Raw genomic sequence first — 13,171 nt, 5'->3', positions numbered from 1 at the left:
GCATCAGCAAAGAGAGAAACAGAGGTAACGTTTCAAGTCGATAACCTTTCGTCAGAACTGGAAAAAAAAGGTAATGGAACAGATTTTTAAGCAGTGCAGGGGATTCAATGAGATCATGGCTGATCTCCTGCCTCAATTCCACTCCCCGGCCCTATCGCCATATCCCTTGATGCCCTTACCAGTCAGAAATCACCCACTTCTGTTTTGAATATACCCAATAACTGAGCCTCCACAGCACTCTGGGGAAGAGAATTCCAAAGATTCACCACTCTCTGTGTGAAGAAATGTCTTCTCTCAGTCCTGAATGGCCTAACCTTTATCCTGAGGCTGTGTCCGCTGGTTCTAGACTCCCCAGCCAAGGGAATCTTTCTCCCAGCATCCAACCGATCAAACCCTGCAATAATTTTGCATGCTTCATGAGATCCCCTCTCATTCTTCCGAATTCAAGAGATTACAGGCCTAGTTTACTCAATCTCTTAACACAACCGCTTCCCCGAGGCATGGCTAGTTCTGGAGCACACGCTTTTAGTGCTGCAGAGGGAGTGTTGTCGGAGCTCATTGCATTTGCTGTAACTAATGAGCTCAGCTGTTTCTTAATATCGCTTGGAATTAATCAAATTGAATGAAGTCTGGCTTCTCTCAGGATGGTTACAGACACTTCAGCTTTGTCTTTTGTATTCATCCATCTTTTCTGTTTATTTACTCTATCTTATCGTTTTCTTGATTTTAAAACCCTCTGTCAAATTTCCTCTTAGCCGTCTATGCTCTAAGGAGAACAGCTCCAACTTCTCTGGTCTATCCACGTAACGGCAATCGTTCATCACTGGAACCAATGCATCAATGAATTGTTCACCCAGCACCGAGAGAGACAACATCCAGAGAAAAACACAGGAGGAAATCGATTTCAAGTGGATGCCTACCCGCACTTGGTGCCGTGCTTTCGCGAACACGTCTGTTGTGTTCTCATGTAAAAAATATAATTTTGTCCGAACAGTTTGCCTGGCGCGAAAGGATCTGAATTGCAAAGGAGCAGGCATGAAAAGCTGCGTTGATGTGCTTGCTGCCAGGCGGCTGGCTGCAGCTTCCCTGGTGGTCTAGTGGTTAGGATTCGGCACTCTCACTGCCGTGGCCCGGGTTCGATTCCCGGTCAGGGAACAGTGCGTTTTGGGGCTGTTTGAATTGCCACCATGCAATGCACCCTTACAGAGCAATGCTCCGCCCCTGATTCAACTTTCCACACCGCTGCTCAACATCACTCTTCATACAGCGATATAAAATACACATCCTTGATTTCTGTAAAATGCGTGCTGTTTCAAAGTCAGCAGGAATTGATTTCTGTCAAATTTAGACTGGCTGACTTTAAATGTTGCCAACATTTAACTGCAGCTCACAGTGTCAGGGCAGTCACGGTTTTCATCAGTCTTCTGTGTATCTTCTTGCCCACTGCATCTCCCTAACAAACTTAGCTTATCAAAGGCACGGCAATCGATTCATTCATTGCCAGTGTGAAAAATGCAAATTTTGAAACTTACCAACTTGTGCAAGCCTGGAATCAGAGAGTCCGTGGCCCGTGATAACTTGAGCATTAAGATGTTCATTAGCCCTTCCTGTATTGCTCAGTAGCCCACTGTGTGAGGAATTAAGAACCACGGGCATTTTCACTTCTGTGTCGGGCTCAGCACCATACCTGCAGCTGAAGATTGAACTTGATTTGGCTCGTGATCAGTGCGGCTCAGTGAGACTTCGGCCCGTCTCTCCCTTCACAACCCATCAGTGTGGAGAAAAGAACAGGGAATTTTACACATGTGTTGTGCTCTGTAACTTTATTTGAACATGTCATTTCACGCTGTGTCCAACACGGTGAGGTCCCCCGTGCTGTGTCAGCATTGTATCTTTATCAACGCTGCAGCTTTACATTAACACAACCTGAGCTCCGAGATCTGGTCGGGTCACATTGCCCGAAGTGAGGAATGAGCGAGAGGGGCAATTCCACCCGGGGATAGAAAATCCGCCAGAAGAACGACAGAATACAGCCTTGAATGCGAAGCCAAAATAGCTCAGTTGGGAGAGCGATAGACTGAAGATTTAAAAGTCCCTGGTTCGATCCCGGGTTTCGGCAGATTTTAGTTAGTTTCTGTCTCCTTCACTACAAGAGGAGCGAATGAAGAGAAATTTTACGCTCCTGATGCCGCGTTTCCTAAACGAATGGGAGTGAAACCACATCGGATATGCTGGATCCGGCTCCAACCGTCCGCTGCAGGTTCGAATCCAGTCGGGGTCCCGCCGTCTGCTTTTATACCGGAACAGTATTTGTGGGAGGGGCTGTGGTGGGATAGTAAATTTTAGAATGAGGTTTGTTAGACCATAGAGCTGCCTTTCTGTTAGTTTCGATTTACACTCTGCCCAGTTGTATATACGAACAGTTAACAATGTTTAACCGATGCAGTGTGTTCAATGATTGTGCAGTAACTCGGTCACCCAGTGTGAGGCTGAAAGACAATCTCGCAGCCTGGGTTCGAGCCTGGCCAACGAGAGCGTTGTGGCCGGGTAGCTCAGTTGGTGAAAGCCTGGTGCTAATAACGACAAGGTCGCGATTTCGATCCCCGTACTGGCCATCAGGATGTTTTCATAATTTTACGCTTTTCCCGCACATTTCAAATACAAACTTTATAAGGAAGCCAATGCACACAGACTCTCATGGGGGATTTATTTGGATAACATCCATTGCACCTTTGCCACCGGGGCTGAGAGACACATCTTTCTGTTTATTTGTCTTTCTGGGTTTGCTGTTGAATGTTGAACAGGCGGCCTGTTCCCGATAAGGGTAACAGGCAGGTAATAGACAGACAGAGCAGCTCTGACCACGCGAGATGGGCAAAAGCCTTCAGTTCAGGACAAATGCATCAATGAAATGTTCGCCGGCACCGAGAGAGACAACATCCAGAGAAAACCACTGAAGGAAATCGATTTCAAGTGGATGCCTACCCGCACTTGGTGCCGTGCTTTCGCGAACACGTATTTTGTGTTCTCATGTAAAAAGTATCATTTTGTCCGAACAGTTTGCCTGGCACAAAAGGATCTGAATTGCACTGGAGCAAGCAGGAAACACTGTGTTGCTGTGCTTGCTGGCAGGAGACTTGCAGCTTTTCTGGTGATCTAGTGGTTAGGATTCAGGCACTTTCATCTGCCGCAGCCCGTGTTCGATTCCCGGTCAGGAAACAGTGCGTTTTGGGGCTGTTTGAATTGCCGCCATACAACGCTGAAATAGCTCATTTGGGAGATCGATTAGATTTGAACATGCAGACTTTCGGATCTGGAGTCAGATGCGCTACCGCTGCGCCATGAGGTCCACAACATAAGCACGAATGTTCGTAGTTTGTATACATACACGTTCCACAAACACTGTTTCATTCCTCCTGCCTTCTCCTGATTCCTCAGTATCATGCACAAAAGCGCCTGATGCCCTCATTTGTTTAAAGCAACAAGCAGACACAAACACAGGTATTCATTCAAAATCTACCCGCAGGTGGCCACAGACACAATAAACAGAGCCAGAGAGACAGACAGAATCGGGAATCTCCGGGAAATAGACAAGAGATATTGACAAGGACTAAAGCGATTTGCGATCAGAAATTTGCCTGAACCCCTGTGGTTAATGAAAGGGATTTTGCTGCTTGAGTTCCTTATACGCCTTGGGCTTCTGGAGAACTTGTTTCGTAGTTTGCAGAAACGCGGCTCAGACATGCTGTTGTGACCGGGCCGGAGCCACAAGGTTCCTGACTGCAATCAGCGACAAGGCAATATTGCATCAACAGGCCCGGCTAGCTCAGTCGGTAGAGCATGAGACTCTTAATCTCAGCGTCGTGGGTTCGAGCCCCACGTTGGGCGGTAGTTATAATGTTAAACTTTTATGTTGCTTTCAAAGCGTCATTAATTAAGCGATATCCTTGTTTTGCACAATGAAAGAAATGCGAACTGAGAAAATACTGCAGATGCTGGAAATATGAATTGAAACAGAAAATGCTGGAGATACTCAGCAGGTCAGGCAGCATCAGCGAAGAGAGAAACAGAGGTAACGTTTCAAGTCGATAACCTTTCGTCAGAACTGGAAAAAAAAGGTAATGGAACAGATTTTTAAGCAGTGCAGGGGATTCAATGAGATCATGGCTGATCTCCTGCCTCAATTCCACTCCCCGGCCCTATCGCCATATCCCTTGATGCCCTTACCAGTCAGAAATCACCCACTTCTGTTTTGAATATACCCAATAACTGAGCCTCCACAGCACTCTGGGGAAGAGAATTCCAAAGATTCACCACTCTCTGTGTGAAGAAATGTCTTCTCTCAGTCCTGAATGGCCTAACCTTTATCCTGAGGCTGTGTCCGCTGGTTCTAGACTCCCCAGCCAAGGGAATCATTCTCCCAGCATCCAACCGATCAAACCCTGTAATAATTTTGCATGCTTCATGAGATCCCCTCTCATTCTTCCGAATTCAAGAGATTACAGGCCTAGTTTACTCAATCTCTTAACACAACCGCTTCCCCGAGGCATGGCTAGTTCTGGAGCACACGCTTTTAGTGCTGCAGACGGAGTGTTGTCGGAGCTCATTGCATTTGCTGTAACTAATGAGCTCAGCTGTTTCTTAATATCGCTTGGAATTAATCAAATTGAATGAAGTCTGGCTTCTCTCAGGATGGTTACAGACACTTCAGCTTTGTCTTTTGTATTCATCCATCTTTTCTGTTTATTTACTCTATCTTATCGTTTTCTTGATTTTAAAACCCTCTGTCAAATTTCCTCTTAGCCGTCTATGCTCTAAGGAGAACAGCTCCAACTTCTCTGGTCTATCCACGTAACGGCAATCGTTCATCACTGGAACCAATGCATCAATGAATTGTTCACCCAGCACCGAGAGAGACAACATCCAGAGAAAAACACAGGAGGAAATCGATTTCAAGTGGATGCCTACCCGCACTTGGTGCCGTGCTTTCGCGAACACGTCTGTTGTGTTCTCATGTAAAAAATATAATTTTGTCCGAACAGTTTGCCTGGCGCGAAAGGATCTGAATTGCAAAGGAGCAGGCATGAAAAGCTGCGTTGATGTGCTTGCTGCCAGGCGGCTGGCTGCAGCTTCCCTGGTGGTCTAGTGGTTAGGATTCGGCACTCTCACTGCCGTGGCCCGGGTTCGATTCCCGGTCAGGGAACAGTGCGTTTTGGGGCTGTTTGAATTGCCACCATGCAATGCACCCTTACAGAGCAATGCTCCGCCCCTGATTCAACTTTCCACACCGCTGCTCAACATCACTCTTCATACAGCGATATAAAATACACATCCTTGATTTCTGTAAAATGCGTGCTGTTTCAAAGTCAGCAGGAATTGATTTCTGTCAAATTTAGACTGGCTGACTTTAAATGTTGCCAACATTTAACTGCAGCTCACAGTGTCAGGGCAGTCACGGTTTTCATCAGTCTTCTGTGTATCTTCTTGCCCACTGCATCTCCCTAACAAACTTAGCTTATCAAAGGCACGGCAATCGATTCATTCATTGCCAGTGTGAAAAATGCAAATTTTGAAACTTACCAACTTGTGCAAGCCTGGAATCAGAGAGTCCGTGGCCCGTGATAACTTGAGCATTAAGATGTTCATTAGCCCTTCCTGTATTGCTCAGTAGCCCACTGTGTGAGGAATTAAGAACCACGGGCATTTTCACTTCTGTGTCGGGCTCAGCACCATACCTGCAGCTGAAGATTGAACTTGATTTGGCTCGTGATCAGTGCGGCTCAGTGAGACTTCGGCCCGTCTCTCCCTTCACAACCCATCAGTGTGGAGAAAAGAACAGGGAATTTTACACATGTGTTGTGCTCTGTAACTTTATTTGAACATGTCATTTCACGCTGTGTCCAACACGGTGAGGTCCCCCGTGCTGTGTCAGCATTGTATCTTTATCAACGCTGCAGCTTTACATTAACACAACCTGAGCTCCGAGATCTGGTCGGGTCACATTGCCCGAAGTGAGGAATGAGCGAGAGGGGCAATTCCACCCGGGGATAGAAAATCCGCCAGAAGAACGACAGAATACAGCCTTGAATGCGAAGCCAAAATAGCTCAGTTGGGAGAGCGATAGACTGAAGATTTAAAAGTCCCTGGTTCGATCCCGGGTTTCGGCAGATTTTAGTTAGTTTCTGTCTCCTTCACTACAAGAGGAGCGAATGAAGAGAAATTTTACGCTCCTGATGCCGCGTTTCCTAAACGAATGGGAGTGAAACCACATCGGATATGCTGGATCCGGCTCCAACCGTCCGCTGCAGGTTCGAATCCAGTCGGGGTCCCGCCGTCTGCTTTTATACCGGAACAGTATTTGTGGGAGGGGCTGTGGTGGGATAGTAAATTTTAGAATGAGGTTTGTTAGACCATAGAGCTGCCTTTCTGTTAGTTTCGATTTACACTCTGCCCAGTTGTATATACGAACAGTTAACAATGTTTAACCGATGCAGTGTGTTCAATGATTGTGCAGTAACTCGGTCACCCAGTGTGAGGCTGAAAGACAATCTCGCAGCCTGGGTTCGAGCCTGGCCAACGAGAGCGTTGTGGCCGGGTAGCTCAGTTGGTGAAAGCCTGGTGCTAATAACGACAAGGTCGCGATTTCGATCCCCGTACTGGCCATCAGGATGTTTTCATAATTTTACGCTTTTCCCGCACATTTCAAATACAAACTTTATAAGGAAGCCAATGCACACAGACTCTCATGGGGGATTTATTTGGATAACATCCATTGCACCTTTGCCACCGGGGCTGAGAGACACATCTTTCTGTTTATTTGTCTTTCTGGGTTTGCTGTTGAATGTTGAACAGGCGGCCTGTTCCCGATAAGGGTAACAGGCAGGTAATAGACAGACAGAGCAGCTCTGACCACGCGAGATGGGCAAAAGCCTTCAGTTCAGGACAAATGCATCAATGAAATGTTCGCCGGCACCGAGAGAGACAACATCCAGAGAAAACCACTGAAGGAAATCGATTTCAAGTGGATGCCTACCCGCACTTGGTGCCGTGCTTTCGCGAACACGTATTTTGTGTTCTCATGTAAAAAGTATCATTTTGTCCGAACAGTTTGCCTGGCACAAAAGGATCTGAATTGCACTGGAGCAAGCAGGAAACACTGTGTTGCTGTGCTTGCTGGCAGGAGACTTGCAGCTTTTCTGGTGATCTAGTGGTTAGGATTCAGGCACTTTCATCTGCCGCAGCCCGTGTTCGATTCCCGGTCAGGAAACAGTGCGTTTTGGGGCTGTTTGAATTGCCGCCATACAACGCTGAAATAGCTCATTTGGGAGATCGATTAGATTTGAACATGCAGACTTTCGGATCTGGAGTCAGATGCACTACCGCTGCGCCATGAGGTCCACAACATAAGCACGAATGTTCGTAGTTTGTATACATACACGTTCCACAAACACTGTTTCATTCCTCCTGCCTTCTCCTGATTCCTCAGTATCATGCACAAAAGCGCCTGATGCCCTCATTTGTTTAAAGCAACAAGCAGACACAAACACAGGTATTCATTCAAAATCTACCCGCAGGTGGCCACAGACACAATAAACAGAGCCAGAGAGACAGACAGAATCGGGAATCTCCGGGAAATAGACAAGAGATATTGACAAGGACTAAAGCGATTTGCGATCAGAAATTTGCCTGAACCCCTGTGGTTAATGAAAGGGATTTTGCTGCTTGAGTTCCTTATACGCCTTGGGCTTCTGGAGAACTTGTTTCGTAGTTTGCAGAAACGCGGCTCAGACATGCTGTTGTGACTGGGCCGGAGCCACAAGGTTCCTGACTGCAATCAGCGACAAGGCAATATTGCATCAACAGGCCCGGCTAGCTCAGTCGGTAGAGCATGAGACTCTTAATCTCAGGGTCGTGGGTTCGAGCCCCACGTTGGGCGGTAGTTATAATGTTAAACTTTTATGTTGCTTTCAAAGCGTCATTAATTAAGCGATATCCTTGTTTTGCACAATGAAAGAAATGCGAACTGAGAAAATACTGCAGATGCTGGAAATATGAATTGAAACAGAAAATGCTGGAGATATTCAGCAGGTCAGGCAGCATCAGCGAAGAGAGAAACAGAGGTAACGTTTCAAGTCGATAACCTTTCGTCAGAACTGGAAAAAAAAGGTAATGGAACAGATTTTTAAGCAGTGCAGGGGATTCAATGAGATCATGGCTGATCTCCTGCCTCAATTCCACTCCCCGGCCCTATCGCCATATCCCTTGATGCCCTTACCAGTCAGAAATCACCCACTTCTGTTTTGAATATACCCAATAACTGAGCCTCCACAGCACTCTGGGGAAGAGAATTCCAAAGATTCACCACTCTCTGTGTGAAGAAATGTCTTCTCTCAGTCCTGAATGGCCTAACCTTTATCCTGAGGCTGTGTCCGCTGGTTCTAGACTCCCCAGCCAAGGGAATCATTCTCCCAGCATCCAACCGATCAAACCCTGTAATAATTTTGCATGCTTCATGAGATCCCCTCTCATTCTTCCGAATTCAAGAGATTACAGGCCTAGTTTACTCAATCTCTTAACACAACCGCTTCCCCGAGGCATGGCTAGTTCTGGAGCACACGCTTTTAGTGCTGCAGACGGAGTGTTGTCGGAGCTCATTGCATTTGCTGTAACTAATGAGCTCAGCTGTTTCTTAATATCGCTTGGAATTAATCAAATTGAATGAAGTCTGGCTTCTCTCAGGATGGTTACAGACACTTCAGCTTTGTCTTTTGTATTCATCCATCTTTTCTGTTTATTTACTCTATCTTATCGTTTTCTTGATTTTAAAACCCTCTGTCAAATTTCCTCTTAGCCGTCTATGCTCTAAGGAGAACAGCTCCAACTTCTCTGGTCTATCCACGTAACGGCAATCGTTCATCACTGGAACCAATGCATCAATGAATTGTTCACCCAGCACCGAGAGAGACAACATCCAGAGAAAAACACAGGAGGAAATCGATTTCAAGTGGATGCCTACCCGCACTTGGTGCCGTGCTTTCGCGAACACGTCTGTTGTGTTCTCATGTAAAAAATATAATTTTGTCCGAACAGTTTGCCTGGCGCGAAAGGATCTGAATTGCAAAGGAGCAGGCATGAAAAGCTGCGTTGATGTGCTTGCTGCCAGGAGGCTGGCTGCAGCTTCCCTGGTGGTCTAGTGGTTAGGATTCGGCACTCTCACTGCCGCGGCCCGGGTTCGATTCCCGGTCAGGGAACAGTGCGTTTTGGGGCTGTTTGAATTGCCACCATGCAATGCACCCTTACGGAGCAATGCTCCGCCCCTGATTCAACTTTCCACACCTCTGCTCAACATCACTCTTCATACAGCGATATAAAATACACATCCTTGATTTCTGTAAAATGCGTGCTGTTTCAAAGTCAGCAGGAATTGATTTCTGTCAAATTTAGACTGGCTGACTTTAAATGTTGCCAACATTTAACTGCAGCTCACAGTGTCAGGGCAGTCACGGTTTTCATCAGTCTTCTGTGTATCTTCTTGCCCACTGCATCTCCCTAACAAACTTAGCTTATCAAAGACACGGCAATCGATTCATTCATTGCCAATGTGAAAAATGCAAATTTTGAAACTTACCAACTTGTGCAAGCCTGGAATCAGAGAGTCCGTGGCCCGTGATAACTTGAGCATTAAGATGTTCATTAGCCCTTCCTGTATTGCTCAGTAGCCCACTGTGTGAGGAATTAAGAACCACGGGCATTTTCACTTCTGTGTCGGGCTCAGCACCATACCTGCAGCTGAAGATTGAACTTGATTTGGCTCGTGATCAGTGCGGCTCAGTGAGACTTCGGCCCGTCTCTCCCTTCACAACCCATCAGTGTGGAGAAAAGAACAGGGAATTTTACACATGTGTTGTGCTCTGTAACTTTATTTGAACATGTCATTGCATTTCACGCTGTGTCCAACACGGTGAGGTCCCCCGTGCTGTGTCAGCATTGTATCTTTATCAACGCTGCAGCTTTACATTAACACAACCTGAGATCTGGTCGGGTCACATTGCCCGAAGTGAGGAATGAGCGAGAGGGGCAATTCCACCCGGGGATAGAAAATCCGCCAGAAGAACGACAGAATACAGCCTTGAATGTGAAGCCAAAATAGCTCAGTTGGGAGAGCGATAGACTGAAGATTTAAAGGTCCCTGGTTCGATCCCGGGTTTCGGCAGATTTTAGTTAGTTTCTGTCTCCTTCACTACAAGAGGAGCGAATGAAGAGAAATTTTACGCTCCTGATGCCGCGTTTCCTAAACGAATGGGAGTGAAACCACATCGGACATGCTGGATCCGGCTCCAACCGTCCGCTGCAGGTTCGAATCCAGTCGGGGTCCCGCCGTCTGCTTTTATACCGGAACAGTATTTGTGGGAGGGGCTGTGGTGCGATAGTAAATTTTAGAATGAGGTTTGTTAGACCATAGAGCTGCCTTTCTGTTAGTTTCGATTTACACTCTGCCCAGTTGTATATACGAACAGTTAACAATGTTTAACCGATGCAGTGTGTTCAATGATTGTGCAGTAACTCGGTCACCCAGTGTGAGGCTGAAAGACAATCTCGCAGCCTGGGTTCGAGCCTGGCCAACGAGAGCGTTGTGGCCGGGTAGCTCAGTTGGTGAAAGCCTGGTGCTAATAACGACAAGGTCGCGATTTCGATCCCCGTACTGGCCATCAGGATGTTTTCATAATTTTACGCTTTTCCCGCACATTTCAAATACAAACTTTATAAGGAAGCCAATGCACACAGACTCTCATGGGGGATTTATTTGGATAACATCCATTGCACCTTTGCCACCGGGGCTGATAGACACATCTTTCTGTTTATTTGTCTTTCTGGGTTTGCTGTTGAATGTTGAACAGGCGGCCTGTTCCCGATAAGGGTAACAGGCAGGTAATAGACAGACAGAGCAGCTCTGACCACGCGAGATGGGCAAAAGCCTTCAGTTCAGGACAAATGCATCAATGAAATGTTCGCCGGCACCGAGAGAGACAACATCCAGAGAAAACCACTGAAGGAAATCGATTTCAAGTGGATGCCTACCCGCACTTGGTGCCGTGCTTTCGCGAACACGTCTTTTGTGTTCTCATGTAAAAAGTATCATTTTGTCCGAACAATTTGCCTGGCACAAAAGGATCTGAATTGCACTGGAGCAAGCAGGAAACACTGCGTTGCTGTGCTTGCTGGCAGGAGACTTGCAGCTTTTCTGGTGATCTAGTGGTTAGGATTCAGGCACCTTCATCTGCCGCGGCCCGGGTTCGATTCCCGGTCAGGAAACAGTGCGTTTTGGGGCTGTTTGAATTGCCGCCATACAACGCTGAAATAGCTCATTTGGGAGATCGATTAGATTTGAACATGCAGACATTCGGATCTGGAGTCAGATGCGCTACCGCTGCGCCATGAGGTCCACAACATAAGCACGAATGTTCGTAGTTTGTATACATACACGTTCCACAAACACTGTTTCATTCCTCCTGCCTTCTCCCGATTCCTCAGTATCATGCACAAAAGCGCCTGATGCCCTCATTTGTTTAAAGCAACAAGCAGACACAAACACAGGTATTCATTCAAAATCTACCCGCAGGTGGCCACAGACACAATAAACAGAGCCAGAGAGACAGACAGAATCGGGAATCTCCGGGAAATAGACAAGAGATATTGACAAGGACTAAAGCGATTTGCGATCAGAAATTTGCCTGAACCCCTGTGGTTAATGAAAGGGATTTTGCTGCTTGAGTTCCTTATACGCCTTGGGCTTCTGGAGAACTTGTTTCGTAGTTTGCAGAAACGCGGCTCAGACATGCTGTTGTGACCGGGCTGGAGCCACAAGGTTCCTGACTGCAATCAGCGACAAGGCAATATTGCATCAACAGGCCCGGCTAGCTCAGTCGGTAGAGCATGAGACTCTTAATCTCAGGGTCGTGGGTTCGAGCCCCACGTTGGGCGGTAGTTATAATGTTAAACTTTTATGTTGCTTTCAAAGCGTCATTAATTAAGCGATATCCTTGTTTTGCACAATGAAAGAAATGCGAACTGAGAAAATACTGCAGATGCTGGAAATATGAATTGAAACAGAAAATGCTGGAGATACTCAGCAGGTCAGGCAGCATCAGCAAAGAGAGAAACAGAGGTAACGTTTCAAGTCGATAACCTTTCGTCAGAACTGGAAAAAAAAGGTAATGGAACAGATTTTTAAGCAGTGCAGGGGATTCAATGAGATCATGGCTGATCTCCTGCCTCAATTCCACTCCCCGGCCCTATCGCCATATCCCTTGATGCCCTTACCAGTCAGAAATCACCCACTTCTGTTTTGAATATACCCAATAACTGAGCCTCCACAGCACTCTGGGGAAGAGAATTCCAAAGATTCACCACTCTCTGTGTGAAGAAATGTCTTCTCTCAGTCCTGAATGGCCTAACCTTTATCCTGAGGCTGTGTCCGCTGGTTCTAGACTCCCCAGCCAAGGGAATCTTTCTCCCAGCATCCAACCGATCAAACCCTGCAATAATTTTGCATGCTTCATGAGATCCCCTCTCATTCTTCCGAATTCAAGAGATTACAGGCCTAGTTTACTCAATCTCTTAACACAACCGCTTCCCCGAGGCATGGCTAGTTCTGGAGCACACGCTTTTAGTGCTGCAGAGGGAGTGTTGTCGGAGCTCATTGCATTTGCTGTAACTAATGAGCTCAGCTGTTTCTTAATATCGCTTGGAATTAATCAAATTGAATGAAGTCTGGCTTCTCTCAGGATGGTTACAGACACTTCAGCTTTGTCTTTTGTATTCATCCATCTTTTCTGTTTATTTACTCTATCTTATCGTTTTCTTGATTTTAAAACCCTCTGTCAAATTTCCTCTTAGCCGTCTATGCTCTAAGGAGAACAGCTCCAACTTCTCTGGTCTATCCACGTAACGGCAATCGTTCATCACTGGAACCAATGCATCAATGAATTGTTCACCCAGCACCGAGAGAGACAACATCCAGAGAAAAACACAGGAGGAAATCGATTTCAAGTGGATGCCTACCCGCACTTGGTGCCGTGCTTTCGCGAACACGTCTGTTGTGTTCTCATGTAAAAAATATAATTTTGTCCGAACAGTTTGCCTGGCGCGAAAGGATCTGAATTGCAAAGGA

General features: G+C 46.5%; 7 non-coding genes across 7 annotated transcripts; all 7 read left to right on the top strand.

The window, feature by feature from the left end:
* The first annotated feature begins 1,083 nt into the window (after positions 1-1,083).
* On the top strand, positions 1,084-1,155 carry trnae-cuc (transfer RNA glutamic acid (anticodon CUC)). The gene has a single exon. It is a non-coding gene; the product is annotated as a tRNA-Glu (tRNA).
* A 2,660-nt stretch (positions 1,156-3,815) lies between these two features.
* Positions 3,816-3,888, top strand: trnak-cuu (transfer RNA lysine (anticodon CUU)). Its single transcript has one exon. It is a non-coding gene; the product is annotated as a tRNA-Lys (tRNA).
* Positions 3,889-5,131: 1,243 nt separating this feature from the next.
* Positions 5,132-5,203, top strand: trnae-cuc (transfer RNA glutamic acid (anticodon CUC)). Its single transcript has one exon. It is a non-coding gene; the product is annotated as a tRNA-Glu (tRNA).
* Positions 5,204-7,863: 2,660 nt separating this feature from the next.
* trnak-cuu (transfer RNA lysine (anticodon CUU)) lies at positions 7,864-7,936 on the top strand. Its single transcript has one exon. It is a non-coding gene; the product is annotated as a tRNA-Lys (tRNA).
* A 1,243-nt stretch (positions 7,937-9,179) lies between these two features.
* On the top strand, positions 9,180-9,251 carry trnae-cuc (transfer RNA glutamic acid (anticodon CUC)). Its single transcript has one exon. It is a non-coding gene; the product is annotated as a tRNA-Glu (tRNA).
* Positions 9,252-10,140: 889 nt separating this feature from the next.
* On the top strand, positions 10,141-10,213 carry trnaf-gaa (transfer RNA phenylalanine (anticodon GAA)). The gene has a single exon. It is a non-coding gene; the product is annotated as a tRNA-Phe (tRNA).
* Positions 10,214-11,909: 1,696 nt separating this feature from the next.
* trnak-cuu (transfer RNA lysine (anticodon CUU)) lies at positions 11,910-11,982 on the top strand. The gene has a single exon. It is a non-coding gene; the product is annotated as a tRNA-Lys (tRNA).
* Positions 11,983-13,171: the final 1,189 nt, after the last annotated feature.

This window comes from Somniosus microcephalus, unplaced genomic scaffold, assembly GCF_052327205.1.
Source record: "Somniosus microcephalus isolate GS21.2 unplaced genomic scaffold, FLI_Smic_1.0 unresolved_chr4, whole genome shotgun sequence".
NCBI lineage: Eukaryota > Metazoa > Chordata > Chondrichthyes > Squaliformes > Somniosidae > Somniosus > Somniosus microcephalus.
This window is presented reverse-complemented; position numbering and strand designations above follow the sequence as displayed.